General features: G+C 45.6%; 1 non-coding gene across 1 annotated transcript; it reads left to right on the top strand.

The window, feature by feature from the left end:
• Positions 1–10,720: 10,720 nt before the first annotated feature.
• trnan-guu (transfer RNA asparagine (anticodon GUU)) lies at positions 10,721–10,794 on the top strand. Its single transcript has one exon. It is a non-coding gene; the product is annotated as a tRNA-Asn (tRNA).
• Positions 10,795–21,664: the final 10,870 nt, after the last annotated feature.

The raw sequence follows: 21,664 nt of genomic DNA, 5'->3' as shown, positions 1-21,664 counted from the left end.
AAGTACAGAACATTCCCCCCAACCATTCGATAGAAGCTCCAGGCCTGCAATATTTTTAAAAAAATCATAATTTTGATCCCAAGGCGTGGATATAATAATTCAATAATCATCTATTTATCATTCTTCGGAAAAGGCAGAATTCTTCAAAATAAACCCTGCTTCACAAAGGAGGCACTCTCTCCCCCAGAGCTGTGTGTCTATCATTCCCCACAACCTATTAACCTGGAATCGTAAACAATATATGTGATTGCTACAAGTTTCCTGTACTGATATAACACTGAAGCGAGCAAAAAACAGAGTATTTAAATTACAAGCCTTTGACTAACAACCGTCTTTCACTCAACTGAAGAACTGTGAGTTGATTGGGAAAAATCAATGTGTAGCAACCTGTGTACAATTACCTTCCGCTACCAGCACATTCATTTAACTTCATCCCTCAATCACCCTCCACTAACAGCCCCACCCCAGTCACCTTCCAACAATAAAACCATCCGACAACCACTCTCTACCACTGGTCCATTCCCTCCACTATATTACCCAATCAATCTGCCCCACCAGCCCTGAGCCAATTACTCTCCAACAGAATATTTCCCATTCACACTCAATAGGGAATTCCCCTCTACTATTATTCTCTGAATCTACTCTCTGGTCTAAAGAACTTCATGCACCTGCTCTGGAGTAATGCCCACTAATCCCAAGTAGCTTCATGCTGTATCCGTCACTATTCTGAGTCTACCAGATTTCATTTCCACCTGCACTTTTCAATTAATCGCAGCACATAGAGACACAGGACAATCTAAAATTTGAACAAAATCAATACCTCACTAGATTTCACATCTCCCACACTCCCCGCTTGCACAACTTCACTCCACCGTCTTCCTCCATCTGAATCCCTGTAGTTGTCTGTCTTAACCCGACGCCCATCAGATGTAGTCGAATCAAATCTTCTCGCAGCTTCAGCATGAAAAATGTTATTCGCTATATTCACCTTCTGAAATTCTTGGGCCTTTTGTAAAACCCGAGAATCAAAATAGGCAGCTCTCTGAGCAGGCGCACAGTTGCAGCATCTTGCCTCAGCACCAACGTCACAATCCCAATATTCACGTTACCTCCGCATTTTGCATATCGCTATTTCCCGCTACGAGAAGCAGAAACATGTCCCACCCTTTGGGATTTAAGAACCCGCAAGGATGGAGGGTCATACCGCCTGACAGAATATCTAATGCAGCCTAAAGGTACTTTTTAACTGCAGTCAATCATCAGAAAAACACAACAGAACAGGGAAAAACTTCCCCTTCTCTCCAAGTCTGGAATCTCTTACCCCCTCTCGGGGTGTCCTACTATCCTCCACACACACGCACACACACACACACACACACACACACACACACACACACACACACACACACACACACACACACACACACACACACACACACACACACACACACACACACACAGAAACACAGATTCCAACAAAGATACAATAGGGAGACAGACGTTAACATGGAAACGGTCAAATGAACGCGTTGTTAATGTTCAAACAGGAGAAAATCTGCAGGTGGTGGAAATCCAAGGCAACCGACGGAACTCTGCGAGTCGCACAGAGGGGAGGACACAGAGGCAGAGTACATACAGAGCCGAGAGCGGCCTCTCATCATCCAGCTCCTCTTCACTCTCCCACAACCACCAGTTTCCAATGGTTTATCCGCAACTTAACGTAAACACAGGGCTCGGATAAACCTTCAGATGCACAGCTTCAATAATGGTCAGTCTGTAAAGTTAAGACCTATGACTCTGGAGTACTGACACATAAAAACTCTGAGTTACTGCAAAAATTTCCTAAAACTAAATAATTGTAATCTGGAACAATGTACTGCTTCAAAGATGGTAATTCTGACATTCCAGTATAACACTGAGACAGCTGCAAACACGCAGCAGTCAGACAGCGCCCATGGACAGAGAAACACAGTTAACGTATCAGGCCGAAGCCCCTTCATCAGATACATTATGTTCACATTCCGAATTCCGTCTGGAGCTGCGAATGGATTTTGCGGAAGATGCAGCAGATCTCCATGTTTCCTCTGCACCGCGAGTCCCTGTTGTCTTTGAACAATTAGAGAGTGCCTTGTATTAGTTATTTTTCCTGTCAAACTGTACAAGTTCACAGCCTCCCTTCCCCACAATATCGCAGCTGCCAGACCTGTGTCCAATTATATCACCCTTTGTTGACTCCTCACAGCTCTTCACAACTCAGTTCCCATCTCTGCTTGTCATCAGCAAGTTTGGAAATCACGGTCAGCTGACAATTTCCCAATCCCCTGTGAAGTGCAGCTCATCCAACATGTCCTGGACATCTCAGTTCAGAGCGTACCTGGATCCCTTTATCCACAGTTGGTGTTACTGCTCCAACAATTCGATTGTACTTGTTAGATGTGCAGTCATTTTCACCAAACCTTCTTGATGTTGCCTGATGGTTTGAAGTTTTGCAGGTTTGCAATAATGCCCTGCTTTGTTACAGTTCCAAATGTTTTCTCGGTGGAGGTGGTGATCTGACAGGTCTGGAGTATCCTGTTTTCTGCTTTTCCTTCCTACTACAGAATCTGCAGCTTTTATTGGAATTTTTATTTCTTTACAATTTACTTATTTTTCTCCTATTTGGAGTGAAGGAGTTACTAAATGTGGTCTCCCGTCTGACACAGACTAGTTTATTGGTGCTGATCATCCTCACCCAGGTCTGCCATCACAGACGGAGTTTCTTGATACGGTCCATATGGTCCTCAGTCAGGCCATTTAGTAAACTGGATCCAGAATTGTCTTTGCAGTAGGAGACAGAGTGATGGCAGAAGGCGATTTTGTGATCAGATGCTGGTGACGTGCAGTTTCACTTGGATCTGTTCTGGGACCTTTGCTCTTTGTGATACGGCTGAGTGATTTGGGAGTGGATGTAGGGACCGTGAGCAGTAAGTTCACACTGAGTGTGAGATGGGTGGAGTCATTGCTGTGTGGAGGGTGGTTTTATGCTAAAGGGCGACATCGATGTGGTGGTGAAATAGGCTGAGAGCAAAACAAGTAGGTCAGTTTGTGTGAGAGCTGGGATTCCCCATTAAACAATCCCAAAGCCCCCCACAGGGGGAAGTCGGGGATAATCTGTGTCAACTCTGCTATAGTGTAATGAGCAGGATGTGACAGCCCTTTCATCTGCCAAAACAATGGCTCTCAAATGATCCTTTTGATGTGTTTGGTTCCGAGGCCAGGCTTAGGCTCACTTCTGTCTGATGCACTGGGTCATCTGAATGTCTTTTGGCGCAGGGGTGACTCGCTTGGTGTGGATGGTGCAAAGAGCCTGACCAGGTAAGATTCGCTGACCTCCTGCCGGCCTTTGATGGCCGAGTTCTGGAAGCGTGGATCGGTTTTGAAGTCCTGCGTGATCTTCTGCAACAGATGCTGGAAGGGAATTTTGTGGATCAGCAGCTTGGTGGATTTCTGGTAGCATCGGTTCCTCCCACCCCTCAGTGTTACTGTAATGGGCCAGTAGTGCCCCAAGAATACGTACACAAACACCCAAGGATCTGCAGTGCTCCTTTACATTTATCAATTATTTTACACAGCTGGTGCTTCCATGTCGGCTCATGAACCAGCTACATGAGGCAAAATCTTACCACTGCAACTTATTCAAGAGCTGGACAATAAAATTTCAAATCAATTGATATTGAGAATGATATGGATCACTAAATAGGTCTATTGTTAGCTACAGAAAGCTTAAAACCACAACTATTCGCCCACTGTTCAACATTATTAATCATGAATCAAATTCCATATACAGTTAAACAGAATGTTCTTCCTCTAATCCATTAAGATCCATTCATCTGCAAAAAGTGATTTCCCCACCTCCGTACCTATCTCAGAGAAAATACCTTTAGTCATAATATGAAACAATAAGGGCTACAAGCTGGGGTCTCATTCTCCAGCACATGGAACCCCAAATATAACTTAACGACCCTTAGTGGCCTGGAACATACATAAAAAGCTTTGGAAAAATACTGCATTTTGCAACTTATTAATTACCTGTGATTTCCTAATATCATCTTCCAAACATAACGTCATTCAGCTTTTTTAAAATTTGCACTGATAAAATGCTATATCATCTTTCTTTCCCAAAATAAAACTCAATTGTTCGATTACCATATGTTCCATATGTTTACCTAAATGATGTTGGTCTATAACTAGAAGGATTCCATGACCCTTTCCAGGTTTTGGACTATTTTCTCTGAGGAGCCAAGATGGCCTAAGCTCCAAATATGATCCAAAATGGTAATATTATCTCAAAAGTTGGAAGGCATCTGCTTAAACATACAATAACATATATCACCCTTTCCTGGAGCAGTCTGACCTGTACTATTAAAAACTTTCTTAAATTTGCACAAAGAAAACTCTACATCTCTCTCATCGCTGCAAACGTCTTCCAACACATCAGCGTATCACTTAAAACCTCATCCCTACATCATTTAGGCTCTTAAAATTAAATTATATTGAACTTCACCAAATTACTAAGCCACTGACTCAACTTTCTCTGTTTCAGTAACAATCACCTTCCTTAATCAATAGTGGAATGTTATTAACTCTATGTATCCCCACGCCCACAATTTTCTTAATCTTTCCCCAAACATCTCTAAGTTTAATATTGTGTCAACACTATCACAAGATGACCTCCAGTAAAACTCTTTCCGAAAGTTAACCAATTTCCTCACCACAACCTGTGGTCCTTCATAATTAATAAGATCACTCTGAGAGTGATAATACTCAACTCTCCAAAACACCTTTTTTCTCTCCTTAATTGCCTCTGCATAGTCCTCCATCCAGCATGCTACTCTCTTCGTCCTACTGATGGCATTTTTACCAGGAGTCACTTACACAGCAGTGTGATGAATAATATGACGTAACCATTCATTGCAGAAACCCATATCATCCACAATGTTTAGCCCTGATCGACGTTCATCACGTAAAAACTCTCCCAGTTTGCTTTACCAAAATTCCAGCTCCCAAAAGCAGACACCGTCGCCTATATAACTCCAAACACAAGCTTAAAAATATAGGATAATTCTCACTCCCCAATGTTTTATCACCCATGCTATCACGCACTCCAGCCAGAATGCTTGAAACTGGAGTTAAATCTCCAGCAGTTTCTGCACTATTATAAACATTAAATCTCATAGCCCTCTCATCATTAAGGCACAAAGATTGGAAATACTTAAAAATACTCCTACCAACAAACCATTCCATGAATAGGCCCACAGAGAACTATGTGCACTAAAATCCCAGACAAACCTTACTGAGATGGAACTAGAACTGATTGGAAAATACACTTGGACTAAGATGTTAATGGACCTGAGCTATCAACAGTGTTGTCATCAGATGATCTGCCACCTGTCCTCAGGTGTTTCAGACCGCTGATGATCAAAAGTCCCTTGAGGTGGTGGCCTGCAGTGCTAAAGCACCACCCCCACTGGTGAGCTTAACAACTTGGCATCTGCTTCTATCAGAGTTGTTGGTCGCTTCCATCCAACAAATAGTTTACTCTTCAGGTGTCTATGCAACTACTGAGGGATTTGCAAACGATGGATACACTATCCGACTATCTTCCCGTTTGGACGTACTTGGTCCTCTCCATGATGATCCTGTTTCTGTGCCTCAGTGACAGCCCTGCTGGTTGACTTGATCTCTCTTCTAGTGAAGTCAAGTTCACGCAGCCACTTCTGGAAAGTGAACACAATATAGCCACGGCAGCCTACTTCGAATGGATAGCTTGAGACATTCAACCCTCTGCCCTGTGACCACACATTTCAATTCCACATCCCATCCCCACTCTGATATGTCTATCCCTTCTCCAGGTATGCATTCATTTTGCCATTTACCATTCCGGCTCTCAGCTTCACCTCCCCCCCCCACCGGTCTTCTCCTATCATTTTTTATTTCCCCTTCCCCTTCTACTTTCAAACCTCTTACTATCTCTCCGTTCAGTTAGTCCTGGCAAAGGGTCTCGGCCTAAAACGTCGACAGTGCTTCTCCCTATAGATGCTGCATGGCCTGCTGCGCTCCAACAGCATTTTGTGTGTGAAATTCCAGCATCTGCAGATTTCCTCGTGTGTGGGAAATCTGGATCTGCTGGCGATCAGACTGGCACTGGAAGAAAGGAGGCGCTGGCTGGAGGGGGCAGAACACCTGTTTTTGGTGTGGACTGATTATAAGAACCTCGGGGATATTCAGCGCCAAACGGTTGAAGTCTCGCCAGGCTCGTTTGGCATTGTTTTTTGGACGGTTCAAGTTTACCCTCACGTACCATCCAGGATCCAAGAACGGGAAGCCGGATGCGCTATCCCGCCAGCATGACTCCCAGGATGACGCCTTCAATCCCGAGACTATCCTCCGACCATCCTGCGTGGCGGTCTCCCTCACTTGGGAGATCGAGGCCAATGTAAAGGAAGCACAGCGGGACGACCCCGACCTTGGCAATGGACCCGGCGATCTCCTGTACGTGTCCGTCTCTGTCAGCTCTCAGGTTCTCCAATGGGGCACACATCCCGGTTCACCGACGACCCCGGGAGTGATTAGACCCTGGATCTCCTGAGGAAGTAGTTCTGGTGGCCGTCCATGAAGGGGTACACCCGCTCTTATGTCTCGGCTTGTTCCATCTGTGCCCGGGGAAAGATCTCTCATCGACCTCCTGCGGGTCTTCTTCGTCCTCTACCTGTCCCTGGCCGTCCCTGGTCACTCATCGCCCTAGACATCGTCACCGGTCTACCCCCTCCCGCGGAAATACCACTGTCCTCACCGAGGTTGATCTATTCTCCAAGGCAGTCCACTTTGTTGCCCTCCGTTCCTCTCAAGAAACCGCAGATCTTCTCATTCGACGATTCTTCCGCCTCCACAGAATCCCCGCGGTCGTCGTCTCCGATCGAGGTCCCCATTTCGTCTCGCAGGTATAGAAGGCCTTCTGTCAAGCCTTAGGTGATTCGTCAGCCAGTCATCCGGTTTCCACCCCCAGACGAACGGGCAGACGGAACAGGTCAACTAAGACCTGAAGGCGACGCGACGTTGTGTAACGGCAAATAACTCGTCGATCTGGAGCGACCACCTCCTGCGGGTTGAGTACGCCCACAATTCTCGGGTGAGCTCTGCCAGTGGGAGGTCTCCGTTCGGGAGCTCACTCGGTTACCAGCCCCCGCTGTTCCCCGCGCAAGAAGTAGTGATTGCGGTACCGTCGGTTCGGGACCATATTGATGCGTGACTTAAAATTTCAGATAAAACACGGACACCCTACTCAGATCAACGAATCGAAATGAGAAGACTGCCGACCGACAGCGGACTTTGGCACCGGAGTACCAAGCTGGTCAGACGGTGTGGCTTTCCTCCAGGGACATCCCGCTCAGAAACGAACATAGGAAACTCGCCCTTCGCTTCCTAGGACCATTCAAGGACGATAGGATTATCAATCCGACAGCGGTCCGCCTAAAGCTGCCAAGTCCATGCACATTCACCCAATTATCCATATGTCTCACTTGAAGCCATTTTCCGTCAGCCCCTTGTATCCAACAGCTGAGACTCCCCCATCCTCCCTTTCTCATTGACAACCAACTGCCATTTTAGTGTTGTCGCACAGGTGTAGAAGAACTCTGAAGTAAACACCAAGCATAAGCCAGTCAATGAGGCGGTCCCAATAAGATTAACCGTTTACTGTTCACTCTTTTGTTTTCTTCTTGACATTACATTTACATAATAAATACTTGCAAAAGTAAAACTACAACAACTATATCACAGTAAAGTGCAACATACAGTCAGAATCTACCTACGCCATCAACTGAATTTAAATACACTTGAATACAAACTATCCGCAAATCTTTAAGTATCAAAAACATAAACTTTATCAACATTCATTACTCTTAACAAAATCAACGTTAATATTTTTAATTCAACACATCGATTATCTCATGAACTTACGGCGTTGCTTCACTGATGTTTCTAGTGCGTAGAAAGAAAACTTTTCTAGGGCTGATCCTGCACACACAGAAGCCCCCTCCTTCCCATTTCTCCAAACCGGTATTTTCCCACAAGACGCGGTGGAACCGGGTGTGGCGTCCTCGCATGCCGCGACATATCACAGACAACGAATTAACTTCAAACAATCTTAACTTTAACTAGAAAACGATAACAAACGAATTACTAAAGCGAAAATATAATAAACTAAACAAATGCTTTAAAGGCGACACAGGATGTGTCCGACGACGACTAGATGTAGTCCGACGACTACTAGATGTTCGGGGCAGTGTTCCAACACCTGGTGGACTGGGAAGTGTACGGTCCAGACGAGCGTTATTGGGTTCACCGGGCCTTTATCCTACACCCTTCCCTCATTCAGGACTTTCATCTGGACCGTCCAGATAGGGCTGGAGGATTGCTGAGAGGCTCCCATTGAGGTCTGGGTGGGGGTATTCTCATGGTCCCTTCTGACACCTGGATAAAGTCATCAGGAATTGGGCCTCAATTACCTCATTTAGTTCCAAACATTCCCAGGCTCCACTAACAACAAACACCTGCTTTCCAGCAGCCCAAGCAGTATAAGATTCCCGTGATCACAGCAAAAAGCTGTCAGTTCGTTGGTCGACTCGTGTCCGAGTAACCTCGTTCCAATGTTCTTAGCACTAACAGTTCTGAGTCTAGCATCGCACCTGAATTCTCTACTGAAACCAAGACTCCGGTTAAACACTCCTTTGGCACCCATTCGGCGCTCTCTACGACCGTAATGCCGCCCGACTCGGCCTCCGCTCCCCTGTTCAGCACTTGGGTTCGTTCCACCGCCACGTCCTTGTAACAAAACCAGAGATACAACTCATATCAAGATCTGTCTCTGGGAGGGAAAGGAACAATTTATTTAATCAAAAAAGTTATTTTAAGTACATTTTCTGTGGCTTGTTTTGGTACGTGCTAATAGATTTCATTCAATAATCAATTGAAATATTATTTTTACAATATAAGAACACTTCTCAGAATATCTACTTGATCAAAGATTTGGGAAGATGTCATGTGAAAATAGGTTCACTGGTGTGGTAAGTGAGATAGAAGACACGGACCAACACACTCAAAATGCTGGAGGACCTCGGCAGGCCAGGCAGCATCTATGGAAAAGAGAACAGTCGAGGTTTCGGGACGAGACCCTTCAGAAGATGACTAGCACAATTAAAAGTAGGAGGGATGAAAAGGAGAAGCAAGGCGATAGGTGAAACTGGGAGGGTCTGGGGTGAAGCAAACTGTTGGGACGTTGTTTGGCAGAGAGATACAGGACTGGAAAAGAGGGAGTCTGATAGGAGAGGACAGAAGGCCATGGAAGAAAGCAAAGGTAGGAGGAGCTTCAGAGGGAAGCGATGAGCAGGCAAGGAGAAAAGGTGAGAAACGGAACAGGAAATGAGAAATGGTGAAGGGAGAGGGTGGCATTTGCAGAAGTTCGAGAAATCGAGGCAGGATCGGATTGAATGGCGGAGCAGGCTGCAGAAATTGGATATCCCCTCCGACTTCTGTTTTCCACCGTTCAATGTTCGCTCTTTGTGCTTATTGACTCAGAAAGAGGATTTCCAGTACGTTTGACAACCCAGATATGTTTCAATGAGAAATCGTATGCTTGTATGTAACGAAGTCCAGATTGGTGCCTGTGAATTGAAAAATCGGCGATAAATCCCAGACGGCGAAATTCCGAGCAACATTCACAAAATACTAGAGTAACTCAGCTGGCCACGGAAAGAGCAACTGCCAGTCTGTCTTTACACCGTCCTACGTGGGAGAGTTAAAACCCGACTTTTACTGTATCAGTCACACAGCTTTGGTGGAGGAATGGAAAAACCGCCCCGTGTGGCAGGGAGAGGCGGAGCATCAGCGATCCTCCACATCTCCCCATCCGTCACTAACTGGTCCGGCTGTGATGGTCTGAACAGGACAGCAACAGTTAATCCCGGTGGAGGAATTGTTGCATTTGATGTCAGCGTTTGCAGTACATTATTGTCGCGAGTTCCACTTCACCAGTTCATCTGCTGTTTCAACATTGAAGGAACTCCGACAGTCTTTCAATCATCAAGACAGGATTAGGAAGTCAATGGCACCTCGGGTGAAAACATCGTTATTTACTAAAAAAAGAGGCACCCAGTGGGATGAATTGTCCGACAGGACAATTAAATAATTTAAACCGCATTTCTGTTGCGAAATATCGGGAACGAGGTGCAAGACGGGATAGAGTAAAAACGGCACAGAGAGATAATAACTGGATGGGTCAGAGAGTAGGGAAGGTGGAGAAAACGAGAAAGAGGAGAAACAGGGAATCAACAAAAGAAAGTGAATACGTGGGTATGAAACGGGAAAAAGACGGAATGGACCCAGAAACACACAGTCACAGAACAAGACCCAGACATGTACAGACACGGACACAGACAGAAACGCATACATACACACGAAAACACGCAGCATTCAGGCTCAACAACTGATTATATTTCCTGTAGCAGAGTGGCGCAGCGGAAGCGTGCTGGGCCCATAACCCAGAGGTCGGTGGATCGAAACTATATTCTCTGTTGGCGGCAGCTTGTATTGAACTTTGTTTTTTTTTAAACAGTATGCACCTATAACAAAAAATTGCGCTTCAATTGCAATTTATCATTTATTCGTACTCTTTTAAATAGTCGTCTCTGTGGCGCAATCGGTGAGCGCGTTCGGCTGTTAACCGAAAGGTTGGTGGTTCGAGCCCACCCAGGGACGCTAGTGATCCAGTGCTTTATTTTCTCTAGTAGAAGAGAAAATTGTGGAGCAGCATCTGTGGAATAAAGTACACATTCGATTTTTCAGGCCGAAACCCTCCTTCAGGATCACGAAGCAGCCTGTGTGCTGAGCTCCTCCAGCATTTTTTGTATGTTGCTTGGATTTCCAGCATCTGCACATATTCCCGTCTGTGATTCGACTGCTGCACTGCGAAGGCTCTTCCGTGGAATTGAATTCAATGAACTTTATTAATTACGTCCTTCACATACATGAAGAGTAAACATTTTACGTTGCGTCTCCGTCTAAATGTGCAATATACAACTTATAGCAATATGTAATAAATATTATGTACAACAGGACAGTCAATATAACATAGAAATACGATTATATCAGCGTGAATTAATCGGTCTGATGGCCTGGTGGAAGAAGCTGTCCTGGAGCCTGTTGGTGCCGGCTTTAAAGCTGCCGTACTCTTTCCCGGATGGTAGCAGCAGGAACAGTTTGAGATTGGGGTGACGCGGGTCCCCAACGATCCTTCAGGTCCTCTTTCACACCTGTCTCTGCCCTGAATACTGTGCAGATCATATCAGCAGACACTTTAGGCTGTCCGCACCGCTCTTTGCAGATTCCTACGATTGAGGGAATTACAGTTCCCATTCCGGGCAGTGATGCATCCATACAGGATGGTACCCTGTAGAAAGTCTTTACGATTTGGGGATTCGTGTTAAATTTACTACAACCGTCTGAGGTGAAAGAGACGCTGTAGTGCCTTTTTCACAACGTAGCCGGTATATACAGACCTCGTGAGATCCTCGCTCATGCTGATACCGAGCAACTTAAAGACGTTCACATTTTCAACACCAGATCCATTGATGAATGGCGGACAGAGGGTAGGTGTTCAGCGAAACGGTCTCCAAGTCGGCGTTGGATGTCACCAATATATAAAAGGCCACACCGGGAGCACCGGACGCAATATACCACACCAGCCGACTCACAGGTGAAGTGTCGCCTCACCTGGAAGGACTGTCCGGGACCCTGAATGGTGGTGAGGGAGGAAGTGTAAGGGCAGTTGTAGTACTTGTTCCGCTTACAATGATAAGTGCCTGATACCTCACCTCGTAATTCCGCTCGGCGGGGGGACAGTCGGCGAGTTTAGAAGGCGCAGGGGTGAAGCTTTTCGTCCGAACTTCCCAGTTGGGATAGAACCGCTCCTACCCCGGCGCAGAGGTATCTATATCAACGATGAATTGACGGGATGCGTCCGGATAGACCAGGATGTGAGCTGCTGTGAAACTCCTTTTCAGTTCGGTGAGTGCTGAGTCCGCTTCGGAGTCCCAGCAAAACGATGTGGTAAGCGAGCTAAGCCCGGTAATAGGGGCCGCCACTCGGCTGCAGTCCTTGATTTATCCGCGGTAGAAATTTGCATACCACAGGAATGGATGAAGTTGTTTGCGTGTCGTGAGTCTGTGCCATTCCCCAGCTGCCCGGATCTTCTCGGGGTCAGCTTCTACCTGCCGGCTTTCAATGATATCGACTAGGAAGCTGACCGAAGGGAAGTGGAACTCGCATTTTTCCACCTTTGCAAATAACTGGTTTTCCCACTGTCTCTGGAGGACTTGACGGACATAGTCTACGTGTTCTTGCGGGCTGCTAGAAAATAACAGGATATCGTCAAGGTAAACAAATACAAACCAATTGATGATCTCCCTCAGTACGTCATTGATCAGGGTTTGGTAAACGGCAGGAGCACTGGTAAGGCCAAACGGCATGACCAAATATTCAATGTGTTCAATATGTGTATTCAAGGCCGTCTTCCTTTCGTCCTCCTGCCATCCTGACTAAATGCTAGGCGTTGCGACGTTCCAGCTTTGAGAAGATGGTGGCTCCATGCAGTGGTTCAAATGCTGAACTAATGAGGGGTAGAGGGTACTTATTCTTTAATGTTATATTGTTTAGGCCTCGGCATTCGATACAAAGGTGAAGCGTCCCATCTTTCTTTTCTACAAAAAAGAAACCGGCGCCTACCGGGGTGGATGAAGGCTTGATAATGCCCGCCGCGAAGGACGCGCTAATGTTTTTCTGCATGTCCTCTCTCTCCGGTCGGGATAGTTTAAAAAGGCGACTGTAGGGTTGCGGGGTCCCGGGGAGAGGATCGATGGCAGAATCAATGGGGTAGTGCGGAGGCAGGGAAAGGGCCCGCTTTTACTGAACACCTGTCCCAAGTCATGACACTCTGTGGGGACGAGGGACAAGTCAAGACTTTCCAAAACAAGCCGGGTCGCGGTAGTTTCTTTAGGTGATGGGGCTGCCGTAGACAGTTGGCATGGCAAGACGGGCTCCATTTGGCTGTCCTCCAGGTTGACCAGTCGCTATGCGGATTGCATTGGGTCATGCATGGATGACCTAGAACTACCGGGGCTTGAGGTGAATGAGTGAGACCGAATCGCACCTCCTCCCGATGGCTGCCGGACAGGATCAAGGTAAGGGGTGGCGTACAGTGTGTCACCCGAGCCAGCAGTTATCCGTCCAGAGCCGGGGCCGCCAAGGGGGCTGGTTAGCGGCTTGGGAGGTATTCCGGCCTAATGGCTATCTCGTCGTCCTGCATATTGCCCTCAGCACCAGAATCCATCAAAGCGAATGGTATAGCGAATGTTGTTGGTAATTCAGGGTTGCCGGTATCTGCATCCGAGTCTGGGAGGCTGAAGGGAGTATCATTCTGCTCAGCAGAGCTCTCTCTCTTACTGGCGAGCCCTCCTTCTTTGGCCCTGAGGTCAGGTATCCTGGAAATGTCGCGGCCGCCTACAATAGTAGCAATCCCCAACTCAAAACTCCGATTTCGTTCGGCCTGGGAGAGACGGCTCCGTAGTCGGAGCCACACTGGAGCGGCTGGGCTAGTGCGACTGGCTGAGACTGGTAAAGTGGAATGTGGGCTTCCCCGAGGAGCGGGGCGGCTGGTTCTCTCTCTCTGACGCTCCTGAATTCGATAGGCTAATCGAATAGCTCGCGATGTCAGTGCGACCAGACAGCCCGTTACTTCCCCCGCTGACAACTCATCCTTTATCTTGTCCGTGAGGTCTTGTGTAGAGCAACTCCCGCGGGACCTCGTCATTCCACCCGGACACTGCGGCTAAGGTCCGGAACTCAATACCCGGCCAGACTTCGCGAAGCCTGACGTAGAGTAAGCAGCCGTTTCGCGGCGTCCTTACCTCCAATGGATTGTTCGAAGACTTTCCTCATTTTCGCGACAAAGGAGGAGTAGGAGGAACAAACCCCTGGTCGGTTATCCCATACCACAGTTGCCCAAGCCAAGGCATCCCCTCTTAGCAGGATCCCCTCCAGGCATCCATGTCGTACGCAGTCTTTGATTTATCGGAAGTGTATCTGCGTGGCTGAAGCTCACAGACCAGGGAGCATTGTAACAGGAAGGCGCGCCAACTACCTAGGTCCCTGGCGTAGAGTTCAGACTCGGGTACATACGGCTTTCGGGGTGTTGCTGAATCCGGGGGCGTGACCATCCCGAGCGGTGCGGATTGGGTCCCCGGGATTCTTGAAGGGGACGGAGAAAAGAAGCTGTGACCCGATCCTCTTGATAACTGACATTCTGCTCATTCGTGGTTAGTGTCCGAATCTTTTCGTGATCTCCCGAAGTAATTGGTCGTGGGCCCCCAATAGGTAACCCTGCCTAGCTGGGGCAGTTGTACGTAATCCGTGTCCGCTGGATTCATCGTGGCCATATCGTTCTGTTACAATGACTTGGCGGTGGAACGAGGCCAAGTGCCTTACACGGACGCGGAATTGGTGCCAATGGAGTCTCTTGGTTTTAGTAGAGAATTGAGGAACGAAGCTAGACTTATAACTGATATTCCTAAGAACCATGGAAGGAGGTTACTCATACACGAGTCCACAAACGAACTGGCAGCTCCTTGTTGTGGTCACAAAATTGTTATACTGCATTTGCTGTTGGAAATCAGGTGTTTGTAGTTAGTGGAACGTTGGAATGATGTAGAACTAAACGAGGTGATTGAGGCCCAATTCGGGAGGAAGGTAGCAAGTTGCCAGAAGGAACCATGAGAGTGTGGGGTTGATTCTGTACCTGTCAATCTCTGGTGCAGTGTGAGAGTGTGTGGTTCATTCTGTACCTGTCAGTCTCTGGTACAGTGTGAGAGTGTGGGGTTGATTCTGAACTTGTCAGTGTCTGGTACAGTTTGCGAGTGTGGGGTTGATTCTGTACCTGTCAGTCTCTGGTGCAGTGTGAGAGTGTGGGTTTGATTCCATACCCGTCAGTCTCTGTTGCAAGGTGAGAGAGTGGGAAGATATTTTGGAGCAGAGGTTCTGGAAAAACAAATCCTACCCATTGAATCAAACGCTGTTCTTGTGAAAAGTAATACAACCTAACTTGAGCCATTGAGTTACTGAATGGTGTGTTTTGTTTAGCAGCATTTGGCCCAATGGAATTCAGGATTATTTTTAACCAGTATGTTCACAGTGATCAGTTACGGGGCCTCTGTCTGATCAGATCAACATGAACGTTGGTTCAGTTGTTGGTGATGAGGAAGGTTGTCAAACACACAGAAATGGATGTAGATCAGGCGGAAACATGTGCAAACACTTTGTTGGGCCACAGTTCAAGTAGTGTGTGCAGTTCTGTTTGCCTCATCACAGGAAGGACGTGGAGACTTTGGAAAGGGTGTAAAAGAGATTTCCCATATGTTCTGCGTATCAGTACAGGGAAAATTGGATAACACTTAGATTTTTTTAATATAATTTTATTGACAGATAAAATTGAGCCACACTGTCCAGCAAGCCCTGGCAAACCCGATTGAACCCTAATCTATTCACAGGATATTTGAGAATCATGAATCAACTGACTCGGTACATCTTTGTACTGTGGGAAGAAACGGGAGGAGCTGAAGAAAACTTGCACAATCGACATACAGAGACTCTTTAAAGAAGATGCTGGGGCTGAGTTCTGAACACCAATGCCCTGAGCTGTGACAGCGTCATGCAAATCGCTACTCGGTCATGGTGTAGTCTCACCTGACACTGTCAGCAGAGGTATTGTGGGCAGAAAGGGCTGTTCCTAATCCAGTTTGCGGCTGCAAGTGCAGAGAACATGATATGAAACGTAGGTTAATGCAAGATGTTTTGATGAAGAAAAGAGCAATAGCAAGGATGGATATTAGGAATGCTATAAGGCCGTTTGGAGTGCATTTTACACTAAGTGGATTCTTTCCCCAGTTTCCTCTCTTAAAACACCATTTCGTACCACAACTCAAATTCTGACAGTGTACCTGGACCCTTACAGTACACAGGACTGGAGAATGATCAGTAACCATCCCATCACCCCTTGCATCCCAGCTACCGTACCAGCTAACGAAACATAGAAAAGAGTCCATTCCAGGCAAGAGCCCCGCCTTAGGCAATATACACTCTTAGCTCTCTTCCATCATTTAAATAGACTAAGTCAGATTCTTCCAGAAACACAGCGACTGCCATCCCATTCGCTTCTATAGTCTTAGAAACATAGAAACATAGAAGATAGGTGCAGGAGCAGGCCATTCGGCCCTTCGAGCCTGCACCGCTATTCAGTGTGTTCACAGCTGATCATCCAACTCAGAACCCTGTACCTGCTTTCTCTCCATACCAACGATACCGTTATCCACAAGGGCCATATCTAACTCCATCTTAAATATAGCCAATGAACTGGCCTCAACTGTTTCCTGTGGCAGAGAATTTTACAGATACACCACTATCTGTATGAAGAAGTTTTCCCTCATCTCTGTCTTAAAAGGCTTCCCCTTTATCCTTAAACTGTGACCCCTCGTTCTGGACTTCCCCAACATCGGAAACCATATTCCTGCATCTAGCCTGTCCAATCCCTTTAGAATTGTATACGATTCAATCAGATCCCCCCCCCTCAATCTTCTAAATTCCAGCGAGTATAAGCCTAATCGATCCAATATTTATTCATATGAAAGTTCTACCATTCCAGGAATCAATCTGGTGAACCTTCTTTGTACTCCCTCCAAGGCAATAATGCCTTTTCGCAGATTAGGGGACCAAAACTGCACACAATTCTCCAGCTCTGGTTTCACCAGGGCCTTGTGCAACTGCAGGAGAAACTCCCTACTCCTGTACTCGAATTCTCTTGCTGTGAATGCCAATATACCATTTGCCTTTTTCACCGCCTGCTGTAGCTGCATGCCCACTGTCAGTGACTGGTGTACAATGACACCCAGGTCTCGTTGCACGTCCCCTTTTCCTAATCGGCCACCTTTCAGATAATAATCTGTTCTCCCATTCTTGCGACCAAAGTGGATAGCCTCAAGTTTATCAACAATAAATTGTATCTGCCCGGAATTTGCCCACTCACCTAACTTATCCAACTCAACCTACATCCTCTTAGTCTCCTCCTCACAACTAACATCGCCGCCCAGCTTCGTGTCATCCGGAAACTTGGAGTTGTTGCATTTAATTCCCTCGTCTAAATCATTAATATATATTGTATACAACTGAGTTCCCAGCACTGAACCTTGCAGTACTCCACTAGTCACTGGCTGCCAATCTGAAAAAGGTCCCGTTTAATACCACTCTTTGCTTCCTGTTTGCCAACCAATTCTCTGTCCTCATCAATACCATATCTCCAACACCGTGTACTTTAAGTTTGCACACTAATCTCCTGCATGGGACCTTGTCAAAAGCCTTTTGTAAATCCAAGTATACCACATCCACTGCTTCTCCCCTATTCGTTCTACTAGTTGCATCTTCAAAAATTCTATAAGTTTCATCAGACTTGGTTTTCCTTTCACGAATCCATGCTGAGTTGTCCGATGATTTCATCTCTTGCAAATGTGCGGTTATCTCATCTTTGATAACCGACTCTAGCATTTTCCCCACCACCGATATCAGACTAACCAGTCTATAATTCCCCGGTCTCTCTCTCCCACCTTTTTTAAAAAAGAGGGGTTACATTAGCACCGTCCAATCTTCAGGAACTAATCCAGAATCTAATGAGTTTTGAAAAATTATCACTAATGCATCCACTATTTCTTCGGCTAATTCCTTAAGCACGCTGTGATGAAGACCATCTGGCCCTGGGGATTTATCTGCCTTTATACCCTTCAATTTACCTAACACCACTTCCCTACTATTTCCCTCAGTTCCTCCAACTCACTAGACCCTCGGTTCCCTAATATTTCCGGAAGATTATTTATGTCCTCCTTAGTGAAGACAGAACTAAAATAGTTATTCAATTGGTCTGTCACGTCCTTGTTCCACTTGATCAATTCACCTTTCCCGAATGTAAGGGAAATACATTTGTCTTAACTAATCGTTTTCATTTCACATATCAACAAACGCTTTTACAGTCAGTTTTTATGTTTCCTGCCAATTTTTCTCTCATAATCTTTTTGGTCCTTTCCTAATTAAGCCCTTTGTCCTTCTCTGCTGTACTCTGAATTTCTCCTAGTCTTCAGGTGTGCCGCTTTTACTGGCTAATTTGTATGTTTCTTCCCTGGAATTTATGGTATCCCTAATTTCCCTTGTCAGCAACGGGTGCACTACCTTCCCTGGTTTATAATTTTGGCAAACTGGGATGAAAACTTGTTGTTCATTCATGCGATCTTTAAATGCTTGTCATTGCATAACTACCGTCAACCCTTTAAGTATCATTTGCTAGTCTATTTTAGCTAATTCACGTCTCACACCTGCAAAGTTACCCTTCTTTAAGTTCAGAACCATTGTTTCTGAATTAACTATGTCACTCTCCATCTTAATGAAAAGATCCACCATATTATGGTCACTCTTATCCAAGGGGCTTCGCACGACAAATTTGATAACTAACCCTTCCTCATTTCTCAATACCCAATCTAGAATGGGCTCTAGTTGGTTCCTCGTCATGTTGGTTCAGAAAACCAGCCCGTATACATTCCAAGACATCCTCTTCCTCAGCACCCTTACCAATTTGGTTCACTCAATCTATATGGAAATTGAAGTCATCCATTATAACTGCTCTACCTGTATTGCACACATTTCTAATTTCCTGTTTAATGCCATCACCAACCTCACTACTACTGTTAAGGGCCCGTACACTACTCCTACCAGTGTTTTCTGCTCCTTAGTTTTATGCAGCTCTACCAATGTCGATTCCACATCCTCCTGGATAATGTCCATGCTTTCTATTGCGTTAATCTCTTTAACCAGCAACGCTACCCTACCTCATTGTCTTTCCTGTCAATCCCTACTGAATATAGAATATCCTTGGATGTTGATCTCCCTACCTTAGTCACCCTCGAACCATGCCTCTGTGATCCCAACTATATCATATTAATTAATAACTATCTGCACATTAAATTCATCCATCTTGTTACGAATGCTCCTCGCGTTGTCACACAAAGACTTCAGGCTTGTTTTTACAACGCTCTTAGCCCTTACACAATTATGTTCAAAAGTGGTCCGTTTTGATTTTTGCCCTGGATTTGCCTGACTGCCACTTTTACTTTTCACCTTACAACTTTTTTGTTTCTACCCTCATTTTACAACCCTCTGTCTCTCTGCACCTGTTCTCATTCCTCTGCCACATTAGTTTAAATTCTCCTGAACAGCAGTAGCAAATGCTCCCCCTAGGACATTGGTTCCAGTCCTGCCCAGGTGCAGACCGTCCTTTCTGCCCAGTCCAACGATGTGCATGAATGTCACCACAAAGAAAAGATCACCAGAGTAAAATCACGGCACTCTCCCCAACCATTCGACTGAATACATGTGGACTGGCTTGTAAAAAAATCATGGCGTGTATATGAATCATCCCATGGCGTGGATATAATAACTCAATAATCATGCATTCATCATTCTCTCGAAAAAGCAGAATTCTTCAAAATAAACCGTCCTTCACATAGGTGGCACTCCCTCCTTCAGAGTTGTGTGTCTATCATTTCTCACAAACTCATAACCTGGAATCATAAACAATATAAGTCATTGCAACAAGTTCTTGTACAGAAATAACATCCAAGTGAACAACAAAAAGAGTTTTTAAATTCTTATCCTTTGACTAACAACTGTCTTTCACTCCAATGAAGAACTGTGAGTTGATTATGAAATTTCAACTCATAGCACCCCGTGCACAATTACCTTCCGCCACTAGCACATTCCCTCTACAATCATCCCTCAATCACTCCCCGCTACCAGCTCCTTCGCAGTCACACACCACCAATAAGAGCATCAGCGAACCACTCTCTACCACCCACCCATTTCCTCTACTGTAATGCCCAGTTACCCTCCACAACCTGCCCATTCATTTACTATCAATTGCGAATCACTCACCACCACCAGCCCCTTACCTACCACCCTACAGCAGACCATTCACCAATCACTCTCAACAGGGAATTTCCCTTTACTATCATTCCCTGTATCTACTCTCTGGTATAATATACTTCATGCACCTGTTCTACAGTAATCCCCACTAATTTCAAATACCTCCATGCTGTATCCATCACTATTATGAATCTATCACATTTCTATGTTTCTTTTCCACCTACACTGTTCCATTAACCACAGCACGTAGAGCCACAAGTAAAAGTAAATTTCTTTAAAAGCTCAACTCCTCAGTGATTTCACATCTCCAACACCCCCGCCTGCACAACTTCACTCCACGGATTTCCTCCATCTGAAACCATGTAGTTGTCTGTTTAAACCAGACATCCAACCATGTAGTTGTCTATTTAAACCAGACATCCATCAGTTGTAGTCAAATCAAATGTTCTCAGTGCTGCAGCATGAGAAATCGTATTCGCTATTTTCACATTCTGAACTCCGTGCGCCACTTGTAAAACCGGGAATTCAAAATAGGCAGCTCTCTGATCACCTGCACAGCTGCAGCATCTTGGCTCAACAATAAAGACACAATCCCCATATTCACATTCACCTCCGCATTTCGCACAGCGCCTTTTCAAGTCAAGTCAAGTCAATTTTTTACCGTCATTTTGTCCATAACTGCTGGTACAGTACACAGTAAAAACGAGACAACGTTTTTCAGGACCATGCTGCTACATCAAACAGTTCAAAAACTAAACTAAACTACGTGGCAACAACACAGAGAAAAAAAAAAAACTGAACTAGGCTACATACCTACTCAGGACTGCATAAAGTACATAAAAAAGTGCCGGCATTGCAATTTGCCGCTACGAGAAGCAGAAACTTGACCCACCCTTTGGTATTTAGTAAGAACCCGCAACGATGAAGTGTCATACCGTCTGACAGAATAACTAATGCAGCCTAAATCTACTTTTTAACAGTAGTATTTCATCCGAAAAGCACTACAGAACAGGGAAACAATTCCCATTCTAAGTCTGTAATCTCTTAGGCAAAGCTACTTCACACACTCTCAGATTTTCCTACGATCCTGTATATGTATATACATACACACACACGAGGACCCTCCTCAACCAAACCCGTTCCTTCCGTGGCAGAGGCTGATAAAGCAAATATTTCCAGAAACATTGTTCTCTGTCACTGCGTGTTACGCCAAATAACTCTGAGATAAGTCACTGAGGGCAGTTTTCACGAAGCTGAATACAAAGTCCCTTCCTATAGGCAGACTCTCCTGCCCCAGGGTTAATGCAGACCGACTGTTCCATATCCCGAAAGAATCGAACACTTTATCCCCAAACTCTGATTTAACGACTTTAACTCTTTTCAATTTACTTTTGAACTTTCGGTTTTCATTTTAACTACATTTAACATGGAAACTACAAGTCCATTTTCCTGTCGGGGAAATTAACACCCGTCTTCCCCGTGACAGACGGTGATACAAACCACTATATTAACAAGAAAACAATGCGAAAGAGCGTTCTGGCTTTGGGATATCCGAGCACCG

This window comes from Hypanus sabinus, chromosome 31 (genome assembly GCF_030144855.1).
Source record: "Hypanus sabinus isolate sHypSab1 chromosome 31, sHypSab1.hap1, whole genome shotgun sequence".
Classification (NCBI taxonomy): Eukaryota; Metazoa; Chordata; class Chondrichthyes; order Myliobatiformes; family Dasyatidae; genus Hypanus; species Hypanus sabinus.
Note: the sequence above shows the minus strand (reverse complement) of the source record. Positions and strands in the feature narration are given on the sequence as shown.